General features: G+C 34.5%; 1 protein-coding gene across 8 annotated transcripts in view; it reads right to left on the reverse strand.

Moving 5' to 3' along the window:
* The window catches only part of PCDH15 (protocadherin related 15), a 1,753,436-nt gene that overhangs the window by 732,994 nt on the left and 1,000,617 nt on the right, over window positions 1–19,825 (reverse strand). The gene's annotated exons all lie outside the window — the stretch shown is intronic.

A 19,825-nucleotide genomic window follows, 5' to 3' on the forward strand; every position in this document is an offset into this window, starting at 1 on the left:
ATATAATGTTAACACATTCACTGGATAATACACATCATTAGCATTTTAAAAGCCATTAAAAAAAAGACTAGAAAATAACATAAAGTAAATTGGTATTTTTCTTACGAAAAGGTAAATACGAATTACTTATGAACAGTCTGTTATCTGTATGCTGAAAAAACTTTAAGAATAGTGCCTGTCAATCAGTAGTGATGATTAATTCATTATTTCAAACACTGCTAATATCCTTCCAGGTATCACATGATAATGAACATAAAAAATAGTATGAGCTATAATATCCATGACAGTTGAAATGTGAAAACTTTGCCTGCAGGATGTCAAATGTGCATCTCTGAGATATAAAGTACTCTCCTAGGAAATACTTTGTGAGGCAGAGAGGGCTATGTCGTGCAGTTATACATACATGGCACACTCCTGTACAGCAGTGCAAATTAATTTTGCTTAAAGTTTTCCAAATTTGTGTGTTATTTGGGAAATAATTTCAAGGTTTATTTACTTATTAAAATTCTGCCATTTATCATGTACATATACATGAATAATTAGGCCTTCAGGAAGCACTATTCTGTATTGTAAGGTATGTACTCTCTCATATGAAGCAAAGAAGCTGGGAGATCTACACATTTTCTCTCTTTACACTTGTCAATATTGAAGGAGTTCCAAGTCATAACATTTTCAGATCTAAAATATCTCACACTCATTACGCCTCTTCCTCTCCTTATGCCCTCCTACAGAGCCCAGAACTACACTATTTGTCATCTCTGCTCTTGATTTAGTTTCCTCGCTGATCTCCCAGAAGTCTTGTTCTCATCCTGCATTCATCTATTCCTTTCATGAGAATGATTTTCATGTACCCAAATCAAAAGTGAAATAATAGCATTCCTCTGAACAAAAACCTTACATGTTTCTTTTGGAGAAAATGAAAAAAAAAATCAGAAGAACAAAGTTTCTTCACATGGCCTTAACATCCTTTATTGAGAATTAAGCAACCTGTCCTTCAATTACATGAATCCTCTTACTGTTGCTGGAATGTAGCCTGTATTTTTAGCAAAATTTTGTTATCTAAATTCATTGTTGCCTTTTTCTGCCTAGCAAATCTCTGCTTCTTTTTGTAGAATTAGATATTTCAAATATTTGCACCTAGTGCGAATTAATTTTGATTAAAGCCTTCCAAATTTTCATGTTACTTGAAAAATGATTTCAACATTTCTTTATTTATTTACTGTTTTATAAAATTCCTCCAATTATTATGTACATAGAAATGAATAATTAGGCTTTGGAAAGCACTGTATTGTAAGGTATGCACTCTCTCATATGTACACACACACACATATACAGACACTCATGTCACTGTGTGCCAATGCCATAATACCTACTGAAAAGTGATAAAAATTATGTATTTTAGTGTGAATGTTGGTAGAGGAATAAATATTTAATCAACAACTTTATGGGCAAGCAGAATGTAGAATAATAAAAGAAGGGGACATTTGGATATAAATATTTTTGAACCTTTTTACAGTTTGTTACTATTAAGTTTAAAGGTAGGCTTTATGAAGCTAAGCCAAATAATATCTTCATATTCCAGCCCTTCCTCACTCTCCGCCTTTCCCATTCTCAAAGTTAATTCTCCATTCATACCAAACCAAATTTATGTTTTTTGCATCAACTGTTAAAATATACTTTCCACTCTTCTTCCCCTGGTTAATTTTATTCCTTTTTCAAGAATCTGCCTAGGCATCACCTCTTCTTGAAAATCCTTCTCGTTGTCATTCTAGATTAAGTCCTTATTCTCTGTATTCCTGCAGTACACACTGTATCCCATTGGACTAATTGCCCCATTGGCACAATACTAATGTGTCTTTCTCTCTCACAAGAGCTTCTTCAGACCAAGCCTGCATCATTTTCACCTTGGTAACCTCAGAACATGATACTGGTCCTGAAAGAATGTTTGTTGACTTTTTCCACAATGTAGTCTGCTAAGCTACAATCTTCCATTAAAACCTCTCCATGAGAGCACCTCAGAAGTCTCTGTTCTCACTAACCCCTCAATAGCAGAAACAGCCCAGAAGAAGCTGCTTAACTACATTTTCTCCTGCTACAGTACCCTTAGATAATTCCCACTAAGATTTATTATTTTAGTAGATTCAAAATTCTCCCCAATAAAACATTTCTATATACTACATATACTTCTGGATAAATACAAAAATAATTTAAACTTTTTTAAGACTCAAAACACAAAATGAAAAGAGGTTAAGCAGACACATAATAAATAATCTATTAATAACATTGTTCATAACAAAGTGTTTGTTTTTAAACGATGCATTCATGACAGCATAATTAATTAGTTTTAAGTGCACAAAAGCATTTTTAATAAGAACAATTATATTTAGAATTGTCTTGAAAAGAAAGTAATTTGGATGTAATAGCCAACTATATATTATATATGAAAATATCCAAATGTAAATCAAAGGGAAGACTAGAAAGCAATTTGGGGGATGGGGAGATTGTACCCTATGGTCTGTGGATCATCTGTCTGCCACAGGAAAGTCAGGTGAGCTGCTGATACCTGTACCCTGGAAATGGACTTCCTTAATCTATTTAATTTCACCCTTGACTGTCCTGGTTAAATCACAAATTCATTGTTTTTCATGCCTAAAGTTTCTAGCCTGTTAGGCCTATACTCATTTTCCATATCAAATTTGTAGTAAAGTACAGGATATGAATACCAATAACTGAATGCTCAGTGTGGCTTATTTCTGCAAACTTGTCACAATGCTAAAAATAAGCCATATATTTAAAAATATTCATATGCAATAGATGGGATTTAAAATCCAAAGAGGAGAATTAAAAAGACAAATAATGACTGATCTCACAGATACTAAGCCTGTGATACTCTGTTTTCATTGTAGCCTGAATTTTAAGAGCCTGTTACAGACAGGTCAGACAAAGGCTTTTGAAAATCTAGGATTTTCCAAATATGCTCATTTCATAGAAATGAGAGCAAGCACCCAGGAATTAAAATTCTATTCCCACTTTAGCCTATTCTCAAAATGTTCTTTTAACATTGACCAATGTGTTTTCAATAAGACTTCAAAACTATTTACTTTAAAAAAATATATTAACATAGTAATTGCCCTTATATGTTAATAACTTGTGTATTGAAATTCCTACCCATATTTATCTTCTGAGCCTGGGTCCCATTTGCCCAGACAACTTCTGTACTTGCAATTTCAAAGTTGTCTTAAATGTAGCCCTCCAAATCGCATCCCAGTTGCTATCATAGCCGAAAACTGGATATTTTCAATATATATTATTTCAGTGAATGGCATAATTCTGCACCAAGCCACATAAGTCAGAAACCAGGAAGTCACATTTCACTTTACCCATGTTTCTAGCTTTCCAAAATGTACCGATCGATAAGTCTCGAATTTAATTCCTAAAGAAAAACTTGTCATATCCACTTACTGCTTTCAATCTGCAGTGTTACCAGGCTAATCCTGTCTCTTACCTAATCAAATAGGTTTTCCTAACTGCTTTCCTTACAATCAATCTTGCCCTTACTCTAAGTTAATTTTCTATCCTTAAGCAGAGTGATCTTTATAATTAAAACCTTGCTTATTTTTAAAATAATTTACCATTTATTTTAGGTTATAAGCTAAAATATTTTGGCCATCTACAACTCATCACAAATATGATTCTAGAATGTAAACTAACATATTTTATATAACCTACAAAGTCCTCCACAATATGCCTTCTCCTTCCCTCTCCAGTCTCATCTATTTCCATGTCCCTCTTTTCTCAAAGCAAAACAGTTTTTGATCCCTTGACTAGGTAAGATTCCCCAATATATACTCTCATAACTCTGCCTCATAATATCAATTTATGATTACTTGATTCTTCACAGAAAGAAAACTCAGTGATAACATTGACCTTGTTTCTATTCCTCACGGTTGTGTCCACAGGGCAGAGTTTCCTGGCACATTTTTGATTCCAAGCAATTATTTACTGAATGCAAAAACGAAGGGCCTCAATCAAATTTGTAACAATAAAATTAAAACAACACTCTGTACATTAATTCCCTTTTTTCTTTTTAATTTTTCAAATGTCTTTCTCAAGTGCAAGTACAGCAGGTCCTTGAATGACATTGTTTCACTCAATGTCATTTCATTATAACAATGAAAAAAAAAAAACAACTAATTCCAGGCCTGAGCCACTATCTGTGTGGATTTTGCAAGTTCTCCCCAAATCTGTGAGGACTTTCCCTGAGTACTCCAGTTTCCTCCCACATCTCAAAGATGTACACGCTAGGTTCATTGGCATGGCTACATGGTACCAGTGTGAGTGAGTGTGGGTGTGTGTGTGAGTTGCCCTGAGAAGGAATGGTATCCTGTCCAAGGTGGGTTCCTGCCTTATGCCCTGAGCTACTGGGCTAGCAGGCTCCCTGATGGGAGGCCCTGAACTGGTGAATAATTATCTCACTTTTTTTGATTAATCTTTCTTAAATGCATGTATAGCTCACATTTATTTCAATATTTAATATAAGAAATTTTTGGTCTTTATTCAGAAGTGTGGTGATGCTTTTGTAACCATAACTATGCCATAGGAACTTGTTTATATTTTGTTTAGCCTATAATAAAATTGGTTTCATTATATGTCATTTCATTGAAAGTCTCAATTTCCAAGAACCTATGGACAATATTAACTGAAGACTTACTGTAATGAGGAAAAAATGGACAGATAATTTGTTGTCTAAAGATAAGGTCATTGGTGATAACTCAGCAGATGTGAAAGGCTACCAATAAAGTAAGAAAGGTGTAGATAATTCTGCAAGAATTTGAGGTTATTTGGAACAAGTTATGAAATATTAGAGAGAGCTCACAATAACAGACAAAGTAAAGTGATGAAAAAAAAGAAAGGAGAAAATGTTCACTTGCTTCCAATTGTCTATAATTTCTATTAGAATTCCAAGCTGTTTTATGATTTTACCAAATTGTATCTCAAAGGAATAAAACTAAGAAATTTCAAATACTAAAGTTTAAATTATATCAAAGATCAACTTACCTTTTTTTTGTCATCTTAGAATTTTTAAGCTATTTCCTTACAAGCTGCTTAAATCACCAGTGAATTCTGTGGCACCTAGTAGAGTATTTGACTTAACATAATCATTTAATTTATTTGCTGAATTAGGAAATATCTTCCTCTATGGAAAATTAATAAAATGAATAATCCATCAAATCCTTAGCTTTAACCATTTAAAATCTTTGGGGGAGTATTTTAAGATGTTAAAGAAATGGGTTTCTAATATATTATAGTGGTTGTGAACATGTGCTTTGGAGTCACAAAACCTAACTTCAAATCCTAACTTTGGTTTTTAATAGTTGTATAATATTGGACAAATTATTTAACCTCTTGTATTTCATTAATGGGGATAAGAGTAATTACAACTAACTCATATATTTTTACGACAAGGACAAAATGAGGAAATCTATGGTAATTTCTTAGAAGAGTGTCTGGCAAAATGTATAGGCAGACTAGGCATACATTTGCTTTTATTAGTATCCTTATTTTCATTAGGAATATATTCGAATAAAATGTTTTTTCTATTTTTTTCCTTTGATGCAAGGGCTGATAGTAAATATAGTAAATAAACCCTCAGCTCTCCCAAATATTCAGTGAGGGCAGATCTTAGTTATATATGGGATTGTGAAATATATTGTTATTAAGAATAAAAGTAATTACATGAAATGTCACTGGTGGTCTGTAGGGACAAAAATTTGCTTGAATTCCTATCCCAGATACCAAGCTAGATATACTCTGATGGATTAAATTTACTAGGGAAAAATAGACTCCTTGAACTTGAAGCTTAAAAAAAGTAATGGGGTTCTCACAGTCCTCTACTGGTCCCAGTATGCCCCTGAAATGAGTTGGTGAGATTCCACAGAAAGATCAAGGAAGAGTTGCAGATTTTGTGAAACCTCTATTCCTGTCAACATTTCTCTATTATCAGTTTGGTTATTCAGAGTAATCTAGTCTCTTGCTCATGTGTTTGTATTTACACACGCATACACACACACACACACACACACACTGAATCTATTGCTAAGTTCAAAGCAATTTGGCCTCTCATTCAAAGAGGGTACTGTGTTCTCTTTAAATTTCATGCTACACAAGCATTCTGTTTTCAATTTGCATGTCCCAAGCAGCAGCAGAGGGACTTTTCTCATTTTTCCTGTTGATCTTTGGTATATTCATTTTCAGGAAAATACACACAGGAGTGAAATCTTAAGACAGATACTACTTATTTTACATTTTGACTGCTTCATCCAAAAGAAAAAGTTTGATCTTGAATTTATAAAATCAATGGAACAATAATCTAACTTGTATGATCTAAAGTTACAGTCAACAAAGTAATGGAAAAAGATGATATTTGAACAAAAGCAAAATAAACTGAGTAAACTTAAGGACATAGCAAGTAATTCAGTTTCAATTCAAGAACAGGATATGCTACTTGTGTTACTCTCTTGGCATTACTATTTGCAGATTTCAGATTTCACCATGAAGGGAGAAAATGATATTTTATGTACCTTAGTGTCATTATTAATTGAATTATATAATTTGATGAAGACTTTAAAACAACATTGTCTAGTAATATCCACCAAATTCATTCATGGTAATTACTCAACATCATTGCTTTCATCAATACAATTTACTGTAGAGACCATAGCTACCTCAATCTGTACTTTTTAAAAAAACAATTTCTTATTATTTTATTTTATTCTAACTGGTCTATCAACAACAGCAGACCTGAACATAAATGGCATTTGGTCAGAGACCAGAAGCCCATACTTAGTCTTAAGAAGTTTGGCCGGGTGCGGTGGCTGACGCCTGTAATCCCAGCACTTTGGGAGGCCGAGACAGGCGGATCATGAGGTCAGGAGATCGAGACCATCCTGGCTAACATGGTGAAACCCCATCTCTAGTAAAAATACAAAAAATTAGCTGGGCGTGGTGGCGGGCACCTGTAGTCCCAGCTATTCGGGAGGCTGAGGCAGGAGAATGGCATGAACCCAGGAGGTGGAGCTTGCAGTGAGCTGAGATGGTGCCACTGCACTCCAGCCTGGCAGACAGAGCGAGACTCCACCTCAAAAAAAAAAAAAAAAAAAAAAAGAAGTTTAAGGTTCTAGGGGCTTTAGGAAAAAGGCAGAATATGAAATAAATTGTCAGTAGAAGGCTGCTCCAAAGATGAAGTATATAATTTTAAGATTGCTTTTGTTGATTGAAAATATTATTGTACTTTCTTATTTTATAGTTTTATGTAAATACATTGTCAAAACATGTTAATCTTTGTATTCATACATAATTCTCTTACATATAATTCATACCACATGAGTTAGAAACTGTTTAGGTTTTCCTTCTATTGTGGGTTACAACTCTTCTTGTCTAAGCTTCCAGCAAGCAACCATGATTCAATTTGAGGAATTTAAGATGAATAGAACAATTCTTGGTCCAAGGTGTAATATTACCACTGACATCAAAAGAGGCCATATAACGTTGTGATTAAGAACATAGCCTTTGAGACAGACTGCCTAGGTTAAATACTAGTCACATTTAACACCTGACTCACTCTTAGGACCTTTGAAAGTTAATTAAATTCTCTGTAGCTCAGTTGCATTATTTGTAAAATAGATGTTGTTTTAGAGTAGTGTCTGGCATATGGAAATGCTTTCTATGTTATTGTGAGGTAAATTTTTATTCTAACCAAGTGAGCAAATGACTTAAAATATGTCTTTTTTAAAAAGCAATGACTGTCATATATTTTTTTAATATTTCAGTAGAAGTTTCTTCCATTTTTAACATTCAAAGGAAAACCACATTTTTATTAGTAGATCAAATAAGGAATGGGGCATATGTTAACTTAAAAAAATAATTTCGAATGTTCTTTTATATTTAGGAGGTATACAATATGCAGGTTGTTATCTGGGTATACTGTGAGGTTTGGGATATGATTGATTCCATCATCAGGTAATGAGCACAGCACTTAATAGTTGTTTTTTAAATACTTGTCCCTCTTCCACCCTCTCCCCTTTTCTAGATGTCCAGTGTCTATTACTGACATCCTTATGCCCATGGCTATGCAATGTTTAGCTGCTACATATAAGTGAGAACATGAATTATTTGGTTTTCTGTTCCTGTGTTAACTTGCTTAGGATAACAGCCTATAACTGCATCCGTGTGGCTGCAAACAACATGATTTCATTCTATTTTTATGGCTGCATAGAATTCTATGGTGCATGTGCAGCACGTTTCCTTTATCCAATTCACTGTTGACGGGCACTTACATTGAATCCATGTCTTTGTTATTGTGAATAGTACTGCAATGAACATACAAGTGCATGTGACTATTTGGTGGAACAATTTGTTTCCTTTTTTTTTTTGAGATGGAGTCTCGCTCTCGCCCAGGCTGGAGTGCAGTGGTGCGATCTCGGCTCACTGCAAGCTCCGCCTCCCAGGTTCACGCCAGTCTTCTGCCTCAGCCTCCCGAGTAGCTGGGACTACAGGCGCCCGCTACCATGCCCAGCTAATTTTTTTGTATTTTTAGTAGAGACGGGGTTTCACCGTGTTAGCCAGGATGGTCGCGATCTCCTGACTTTGTGATCTGCCCGCCTCGGCCTCCCAAAATGCTGGGATTACAGGCCTGAGCCAACGCGACCGGCCACAATTTGTTTTCTTTTAGATATATAACCAGTAATAGGATTGTGAGTCTAATAGAAGAGCTGGTATCAAGTCTGAAACTACTCTAAAATATCAAGGAGGAGAGTCTGCTCCCTAACTCATTCTACAATACCAGCATCACCCTGATACCAAAACCTGTCGAAGACACAAGGAATAAAGAAAACTATAGGTCAATATTCCTGATGAACATAGATGCAAAAATCTTCAACAAAACACCTCCAAGGAAAATAAAGCTGCACATAAAAAACTTAATCTACCATTATCAAGTAGGCTTCATTCCTGGGATGCAAGATTGGTTCAATGTATGCAATTCAATAGTTGTGATTTATCACATGGACAAAATTAAAACCAAAAACCATAAGGTTTTTGAGAATCTCCAAATTTCCACATTGGCTGAACTAATTTACATTCCCACCAAGAGTATACAAGCATTCCCTTCTCTGTGCAGCATTACCAGCATCTTTTGTTTTTTGACTTCTTAATAGTAGCATTTTGACTGGTGTGAGGTAGTATCTCATTGTGGTTTTGATTTGCGTTTCTCTGATGATTAGTGATGTTGAGCATTTTTTCATGTTTGTTGTCTGCTTGTATGTCTGTTTTTGAGAGAAGTCTGTTCATGTCTTTTGCCAATTTTTCAATGTGGTTATTTGGTTTATGTTTGTTAAATTATTTAAGTTTCTTATAGATTCTAGAGATTAGACCTTTGCAGGTGCATAGTTTGAAAATACTTTCTACCATTGTGTAGATTGTATTTTTACTCTGTTAATAGTCTTTTCTGTCGGGCAGAAGCTCTTTAGTTTATGTAGGTCCCACTTGTCAATTTTTGTTTTTGTTGCAATTGCTTTTGAGGACTTGCCATAAATTCTTTGTAAATGCAAACATCAAGGATAGTGTTTCCTAGACTTCCTTTTAAGATTCTTACAGTTTAAGGTCTTACACTTAAACTTTTAATGCATGTTGAGTTAATTTTTGTAGATAGTGAAAGTAAGGGTCCAGTTTAATTCTGTATGTGGCTAGTCAGTTAACTCAGCACCATTTGTTGAATAGGGGGTTCTTTCCCCATTCCTTATTTTTGTCAATTTTGTCAAAAATCAGATGATTGTAGGTATGTGGCTTTCTTTTTGGATTCTCTTTTCTGTTTCATTGGTCTACGTGTCTATTTTGTACCAATAACATGTTTTGTTACCAGTACTATAGCCTTAGAGTATAGTTTGAAAAAAAGCTATGTTGTTTTTGCTTAGGATTGTGCTTTGGTTTGAACTTGTGTCCCCATCCAAATCTCATGTCAAATTCTAACCTCCAATGTTGGAGGAGGGGCTGGTGGGATAAAATTGGATCATGGGTGCAGGATTCGCCCTTGCTGTTCTTGTGATAGTGAGTGAATTCACACAAGATCTGGTTGTTTTGAAGTATGTAGTACCTTCCCCTTCATTCTCTTCCTCCTACTTTGGCCATGTCCCCAGCCATGCTTCCTGTACAGCCTGTGGAACCAAGGGCCAATTAAACCTCTTTTCTTTATAAATTACCCAGTCTAAGGTAGTTCTTTATAACAATGCAACAACGAACTAATACAGATTGCTTTGTCTATTTGGGTTCTTTTTGGTTCCATATGAATTTCAGAATTTTTTCCAATTCTGTGTAAAATGGCACTGAAAGTTCAGTAGCAATAGCATTGAATCTCTTGATGGCTTTGGAGATTATGGCAATTTTAACAATATTGATTCTTCCAGTCAATGAGTATGAAATGCTTTTTCCATTTGTTTATGTTATCTATGATTTCTTTCAGCAGTGTGCAGTTCTCCTTACAGAGGTCTTTCAGCTTCTTGGTTAGACGTACTATCTAAAAGCCCTACTTAAAAGGCACAGAGTGATGGGTTGGATAAAGTAACACCCATTCATCTGGTATCTTCAAGAGACACTTCTCACATGTAATGATCCCCATAGGCTCAAAGTAAAGGGCTGGAGAAAGATCTATCATGCAAACAGAAAACCAAATGGAACAAGGGTCACTATTGTTATATCAAATAAAACAGCCTTTAAACCAACAACAATAAAAAAGAACAAAGAAGGGCATTACATAATGATAAAGGGTTCAATTCAAAGAGAAGGCTTAGTTATGCTAACTATATACATAAGCAATATTAGAGCATCCAAATTCATGAAACAAGGACTTCTAAACCTACAAAAAGACTGACATAGCACACAATGATAGTGGGGGTCTTCAACACCCCACTGACAGCATTAGACAAATCATTGAGCCAGAAAACTTCTGCAGAAATTCTGGAGTTAAATTTGACACTTGACAAATTGAGCGTAATTGATGTTTACAGGACACTCCATATATCAACCACAGAATATACATTCCTCTCATCTGCACACAGAATATACTCTAAGATCAACCACATGGTTAGCCATAAAGCAAGTTGCAAAAAATCCAAAAGAAGGTCTTTCCATAAAACAAGTCTCAAAGAAATCGAAGTTATACCAAACACATACCAACCACAGTGGAATTAAAATAGAAATCTATAACAAGAAGATCTCTCAAAAACACACAAATATATAGAAATTAAGCAACTTTGCTCCTGAATGAGTTTTGGATTGTAAGGCAGAAATTTTAAAAAATTCTTTTAAATAAATGAAGAAAGACACGCAAAATACCAACATCTCTGGGATGAGGGAAGAGACATGTTAAGAGGAAAGTGTATGGTGCTAAATGCCTACCTTAAAAAGTTAGAAAAATCTCTGATTAACAATCTAACACCACGTCTAGAGTAACTAGAAAAACAAGAACAAACTAACCCAAAAGCTACCTGAAGAAAATAAATAACTAAAATCAGGGCAGGACTAAATAAAATCGAGGCACAAAAATCCATAAAAGCAACAGCAAAACCAAAAGTTGGTTGTTTGAAAGGACAAATAAGATCTATAGACCACTGACTATATGACTATATAAACAAAGAACAAAACGGAGAAGATCCAGATAAGCACAACATAAATGACAAAGATGACATTACAACTGGTCCAACAGAAACACAAAAAAATCCTCAGAGACTATTATCAACACCTGTGTTCACACAAACTAGAAAATATAGAGGAAATGGATATATTCCTGGAAACACACAATCTCCCAAAATTTAATCAGGAAGAAATTAAAACTCCGAACAGACCAACATTGAGTTCCATATTGACTCAGTAATAAGAAACCTACCAACGAACAAAAGCCCCACACCAGATGAACTCACAGCCGAATTCTACCAGATGTACAAAGAAGAGCTGGTACCAAATCTACTAAAACTATTCCAAAATATCAAGGAGGAGAGACTCCTCCCTAACTCATTCTATAATGCCAGCATTACCCTGATACCAAAACCTGTTAAAGACACAAGGAACAAAGAAAACTATAGGTCAATATTCCTGATGAACATAGATGCAAAAATCTTCAACAAAATACTTTCAAACCAAATAAAGCTGCACATAAAAAACTTAATCTACCATTATCAAGTAGGCTTCATTCCTAGGATGCAAGATTGGTTCAATATATGCAATTCAATAAATGTGATTCATCACATAAACAAAATTAAAACCAAAAACCATATGATAATCCCAGTAGATGCAGAAAAAGCTTTCAATAAAATCCAACATCTCTTCATGATAAAAATCCTCAACAAACTCTGTATCAAGGGAACATATCTCAAAATAATAGGAGCCATATATGACACAATACAGCTAACATTAAACTAAATGTCGCAAAAGCTGGAACCATTCCCCTTAAGCACTGGAACAAGACAAAGATACCACTCTCCATTCTCACCACTTCTATTTGACATAGTACTAGAAGTCCTAACTACAGCATTCAGGCAAGAGAAAGAAATAAAATATATCCAAACAGGAAACTAAAGAAGTCAAACTATCTCTTTTATAACCAGGAAACCTCGATGACATCACGAAAAAGCTCCTGAAACTGATGAATGGCTTCAGTAAAGTTTCAGGATACAAATTCAATCTATAAAAATATATTAACATTTTTGATGTGCATTTTACATACTGAAATCATGACTTAATACATTTCAGTATATAACCACCGATTGTTTAAATTATATAGTGATAATGGAACTATACTTTCTTTTTAAAAATTATCTGAGGAATGTTTATAAATAAACTAAAAATAAACAACTCTTTTTTGATACATACAGTAGACAGTATACAGCTTCTAAAAGCTCTTTACATGGTGAAATAAGATCTGTTATTCTAAAATCTTTCCAAAAGAACTTTTCTGTTATTAGCTTGTTTTTCAACATTATCCAACTTGTCTCTGTGTTTTGTAATTGAAATATAAAGGAGAAAGGAAAAGGATAAGTATTTGTGTCCATGTGGAAAACAAAATTATTCATCAAACACTTTATGAAAAGCAGCTTTTATATCCATCTTGTTTCTGAAAGCTAATTTGTTATTTTTTCTAATTATTCTTAATGAGGAGGCTCAGAGGAAATTCTTAATCATGATTCTTACTAAGACACTCAACAAGGTCAAAAGATAAAAGCTGCAGAATCAATGTCACTGTTTAAAATTACACTCTTCCAACAGAGAGATTCTTAATAAGTCTTTGTTTGCAGAGTACTTTGACTACTAAATAAAATTCTTTGCCACAAGACAGTTATGTGTACTTAAGCTGAATTTAAAAAAGCAAACTGTATGGATTAATTTTTGAAACAAAAATTATAAGCATTTAATTACTTATTAAAGAACATATCCATGTAAATATGTCCTTAGTTGTGCAGTTGTGACAGATGTTAGCATGAAATAGATGTGCCACATTTACAAGGTACGGGATGTTGAAGCAATTTTCCTACTTAAATGAAGTAATATAGGCTTATATTTCTGGAACTTCAGAAGACTGTGCTAATATTTACCTTTCTGTTTCATCATCTAGGATATAACTATTTTTCACTTATGTGTGAAGCAGGAAAGTTGTTAGACATAGCAGGAAAAAGTACTTCGTATCACTGGCTGGCAGAGAAAGTTTATATATTTGAGTTTACACAGGTAACCTGAAATTTAGAAGTATTTTTCATTGCCTTATTTTCTTATTCCTTGTCATGAAGAGTGTTTGGACTGAGGTTCTACTATGAAAGGTGAATATCCAAGGGTGGAATGAGTAGGGACTGTGGCTGAGAGTTATGAAAGAAGATGATTCTGAAAAAATAACAAAAAGCATAAAGCAAATATTTCCTACTTTTTCCATACATCGCATCTTGCTTTCTCAGAAATTTCTCTGCTACAAACCCACCTGATAACACCTTCCTTAGAGCCACAGAGCCAAAGTCATTACAGAGGAATGTTTCATATAGAACAGGAAGTTCCAAATGAACCTATGTTCTTTTTGATACGGGAGTACTGGGAAGGGAAGAGCGTGGTCCCTTTAAATGACATGGAACGGGGAAAGGGAAGTGCTGAGTGGAGAAGGGCGTGGTCCCTGGCTAGGGCTCCATAGGTGAAGACTGGCGCTCCTGCTTTTGTGCCCAAATGTTGCATTTTCCAAGACCACCCTGGCCTGCCATGCCCCCATCCTGGGCCTATAAAAAGCCAAGACCCTAGCAGGCAGACACAAATACAGCTGGACGTGGTGAGGAACACATCGGCAGAAGACATAAGCAGCTCCTAGACTCCAAGAGGATGTCAAGGGAGCACACCAGCAGAAGAGCACACCGACAGACACTGGCACGCGTGCAGGCCACCCACTGGTGGGAGGAGGCAGAGTTTGGTCCGGGGAAGTTGGAGGAGAGCTGGGCCCCCCCAAAACTCCGAATGGCCCAACTCCAAGGGAAAACCATCTCCCTTCTGGCTCCCCCATTGGCTCAGAGCTACTTCCACTCAATAAAACTTTGCAGTTGTTCTCCAAGTCCACGTGTGATCCGATTCTTCCAGTACACCAAGGCAAGAAACCCCGGGATACAGAAATCCCTCTGTCCTTGTGATAAGGAAGGGGGTCTAATTAAGCTGGTTAACACAAATCGCCTATAGACGGCAAACTAAAAGAACACCCTGTAACACATGCCTACTGGGCCTTCAGCTGTAAACATTCACCCCTAGACACTGGGGTCAGAGCCCCACACCCTGCCCATTTGCATGCTCCCCTAGAGGTTTGAGCAGCGGGGCACTGAAGAAGCGATCCACACCCCCAAAGCATGCCCTGCGAGGAGGACAAGGGAACCTTTCCCATTTCATTTTCATTGTTTCACAATAAAGAAGTGACAAGGGATGGATGTCTACCTATGTCAACTGTTTTAAAAAATATTATTTCATGTAATGAACTGGCCTATGAAATTTGATCATATGATTTGGGTCATTCTTGTCACACCCAATTAAAAGAAAGTTGAGAAGCCAGGGGAAAAAAAATCAGGACATGTAGCATCGCTCTAGAAACGTAATTTTCTGCAAGTCTGGCTGTTGAAACTGCCTATTCTAACCCGAGACAGTTTTATCTATAACTGCTGAGACAACTTGCAACTCCAGGGCTAATTTTCCGCACCGCTGTTGCTCACCAAACGGAGTTTGCCAGCTCCCCAGAACCTTACTAGTCCCAATGCACTTTGTCTAAGAGCAATATATGACATTTCTCATTTTTATAAAATCACCAACCTTCTCTTTGTTCTTCAGACATACTGAAGAACACCTGATCTGTGTGTATGCTCCAAATTGTGATTCTTTATTCTCAAATAAAACATTAAATTTAGAGATCCATCTCCACATTTCTATTTTGACTTCAACAATCCCATTCTGCATCATAAACCTTGAGAGAATAATATCCAAACCAAGTCAGATCAGTAATTTGATCTGACATTTCTTGGGGTGAAAGAAAACTTTTGTTGGCAAGTTTAGCAAAAGGGACTTTGGCCACATGCTGAAGTATGCATATGTACAAATGAATTACTTCAAGGAAAATGAGCTAGGATAACAGTTTTTATATTGGCCATAAGGATAAAAACACATTATTGATTAACTGCATTTTTGGAGCTTGGAAGTTTTCTTAAGAATTCTCTAAAACTGAATATAATAAAGTGCTAAGACAAGTATTTTACCACCCTTGACATTTAGAAATGAAGTTTTTGACAGTTTGTTATCCACATGTATAACATATGATGTGGAAAGTTTTATGTCCTGCTGAGCTTAGTTCTCATAGGCTCAATTTTAGACAATTTCTATACAGATGCCTGCAATTTTGAATATCTGCTGCTGTTTATGAGGCCTTCCCAAGGGTGGTACTCCATATTTAATTTTGCCAACAGTAAGCTCTAAGAGCACTTTATAGTTGATAACAACTTCCTTCAATGCTTTCCAAGCTATATGATTTCTTACTATAAAACCAGCCTTCCACCTTCAGTATTGTTAGTTCTAATGGCATACACATAATGGTTTTCTCTACTATGTTCAAAAAGAGGGTAAAACTACTAAGAGTGGAAATTAATCTGTTAAAAATTTTTGTTACATTAACAGCATTTTATTATATCTCTCCTCAAATTAATTTACTTGAGTACAGTGCTAGAATTGTTATTCTGGTGTTAGACTTTATGCCATAAATTTTGGTAATATGTCTATCATCAGGAGGTTGGGATTTTCAAAATTTTTCAATTATCATAATCAGAGACAAGACCTAGGAAATGAGATCAACTTAGTCCCTCTAATCACAAATGTCTGTACTCTAAAGCTCATGAACTTGACACTAAGGGAAAGCCTCAGAATGGATTAGAAAATGCTAATAAAAGTGGAGAATGTGTAGGAAAAAAAGACACCTGGCTAAAGGAAGGCATGTTTCCAATTTTAGAGCAAGGACAGAGAAATTTTTACAGTAGATATAAGAATTCACAAAGCATAGCTGTCTGGAGCAAATAACGTCTTTCTCTACTAAAATAGCTTCAATACTACTTTGTTGCAGATTGTACTAATTAACAGTTATGTTAATGATGGTAACTCATCATCACAATTTTTATTTTATGCAAACTCTTTAAATAATAGAAAAGTATGCAATATATTTTAGAAAGATTTGTATCCATGGAACTTATAACCAAAACAAATGTTAATTAAAATAAAGTAATATTTTTCTTCTGTCAAATTGTCAAAATTTTATTAAAAATAATAGCCACTGTTGGTTCAAGTAAGGAAATAAAATTATTTGATAATTTTGGTGTAGCTATAAGTTGTTTCTATATAAAGAAAGAAAGGAGAGAAAGCAAGGAAGGAGGGAAGGAAGGAAGAGAAAGAAGACAAAACGGAAAGCCAATATACCAAGAACTTTTAAAAACTGTCCTTTGAATGAAAAATTTTACTTTGGGATCTATAGCAATATAGAGATAATTAAAGAAGTATGTATTGCTGCTAAAAGTACTTATAATACTAAAACATTATATATGTTTATTAAATCATTATGATTTAAACACACTCTGTAATTGTGACAGATACTGTATATTGGACCACCCACTCTAACACCTCTTCTTGTATTTTTTTTGGTGCACTATTGAGGCAGACAAACTTAAAACTGCACTTGCCAGACTCATTTGCGGATAGGGTCTACCTTTGAATCTGCGAAGCAGAAGACACTCTCATGACACAAGAACATAAAGGAACAAGTGAGCCAAAGGGAAGTCAGTTAATCACCAGGCAGGAAGTGTATGGTTCTTTGGGGGCAGCTGTGGTAGAGAAATTAGTGCAACCCCAGGTGATGCTAGTTGCCATGATGGTGATTGTACCTATGAGGTTTCCACTAGAAAGTTCAGATTCGTGGTTAGGTATTTATTTGGCTCTCATGATCTTGCCTCTGTGGCATCCAAGCTTAGTTTTCTGATGCTTCTAAGTCACTAGACCATATTAGTAAATTCATTCCAGATGAAAGAGGCTACATGGATTCTATGAAATCGGATGAATGAATAAGCCATGAAAATATATATTCATGTTGTTAAATAAATTTTGATGGGATGAGTAATTCTCATGGAAAGTCAAAAAATTATAAAGCAGGTTTTAGAACTGTCCGTACATTCTTAGTTTTGAGTGTGAATATATAAAGTCTTTTTAATATTAAAGACTAAACAAATGAAACATTATTATTGTTATTAGTGATTTCTTATTGAATTCCTAAATTGCTTTTAGGAATTTATTATAAGAAGATAGTGTCCTTTGCATTTTTATAAGAAATAAATGCATTGCATTTATTATAAGAAAACATGACGAACACAATTTGGAAGCAAAAATAAGGAACTTCATTTGTTTACAATACTTATAGTAAATATCACCAAGATTCTAAATAGAATAATAACCTTATCACAATATAACGTAAGAAACACTGTAATGTGAAATCTGTTTTGTTAAAACACATTTACATTTAAAATTTCTTAAGCCATTGGAGATGCCTTATCAGTGTCACACACTGAAAACTTCTAGAAGTTGTCATTTCATATGATACATGAAGAGCAATAGTTATTCCTTAACACCTCCTTCAACACCGCACGATTCTCCTCAATTCATATTTTGAAATTTGACATATGGCACTGATGGTGATATGACAGAGAGAATCTCAATGTGTCAATGACTTCATCATATTCACTTGGGCAACTGAGCTAGAGTCTTCAGCTCCATGAAGTCTGTAATGACATTGTGGAAAAGCTATAGGCAGGAGCTTCATATTCAGATCAAAGGCAAATACAAACCAGGGAAGAGCTATCTTCCAGTCAATATTTGTTGGCATTTGCTATATTATAAAACTTCAAGCGCTCTCCCATTTTTCTGCTCAATTTTTCTTCCATTCATTGCACGGTGAGATATGTTCCACCATGAACAAAGGAAGTTAATAAGATTTTTCAAAGATACAATAAAATAGATGAAGTTTAATATGACATTTAACCCTATTGTTTCTCAAACAAAATGCTTTATATACATAGCAAGCTGGCTTGCTATCCATCTTCTGTCACTATTCTCTTTGTTTACTATTATTTTGTTTTACCTTTTCTAAAATGTCAAATGTATCAGACACACAATAGAGTATCTGATATATTTGTAGAGCTTAAAAATCAATAATACTACAATAAAATGAATATTTATGTCACCACCACCTACAATCAGAAATAAAATCCTGCCAGTATCTTATAAATCTTCTGTGTGCCCTTTGATAGACTTTTGCAAGTTTTAGGGCTGTATATAATAGATTTACACAGCACAAATTCTGCAACTTGGCTATTTCTCTGCATTATTATGTTTTTAGGTTAATCCATACTGATGTATATACCTTTAGGGAAATAATGCTGTAAAGTATTCCATTATATAACTGGATCACACTATTTACCTGTTCTTTATTGGAGAGATTACTGTTGCAATAATTTTTATTTGTATTATGAACAAAGACCAGATGCATATTCTGGCATATCTCTCTTGGTGCACAATTTGAGGAATATTTTAGGACATACCCTTAGGAACGAACAAAAGTGCTGTGTCATGGGCTTATATTTACTTAGTTAATATCAAATTATTTTCCAAATTGGCTATGCCATTTTCTCAGTTACCAGCAATTTCAGAATTCCTCTTTCTCCCCATCTTCTGTAAGATTTGATATGATATTAAACTTTTGTCATTTTGATTGTTGAGACTTGATATTTTATGTTTTTAAATTTACATTTTTTTCTGGCTACTTGGCAACTTCTCATGTGTTTAATGAAAACATGCGCCACTGCACTCCAGCCTGGACGACAGAGCGAGACTCTGTCTCAAAAAAAAAAACAAAAAAAACAAAAAAAAACCCATATATATATGTGTATATATATATGTTTTATATATATGTTTTTTATATATATGTTATATATGTTTTTATATATGTTTTATATATATGTTTTATATATAAATATTTATATTTATATATTTATATTTTATATTTATATATTTATATATAAAATACTCACATGTTTTTTAATGTGGCTTATTTAAGGAAACTTTACTGATCATAGAGACATAAAAAATATTTTTCTAAAGTTTCCTTTAACAGTTTTAGATCTTTGTCTTTCATATATGTCATCAATATATGTGAAATTATCTATTGTAATTATTTAATAAGTGT

The sequence above is a fragment of the Pan troglodytes genome, chromosome 8 (assembly GCF_028858775.2).
Source record: "Pan troglodytes isolate AG18354 chromosome 8, NHGRI_mPanTro3-v2.0_pri, whole genome shotgun sequence".
Lineage (NCBI taxonomy): Eukaryota > Metazoa > Chordata > Mammalia > Primates > Hominidae > Pan > Pan troglodytes.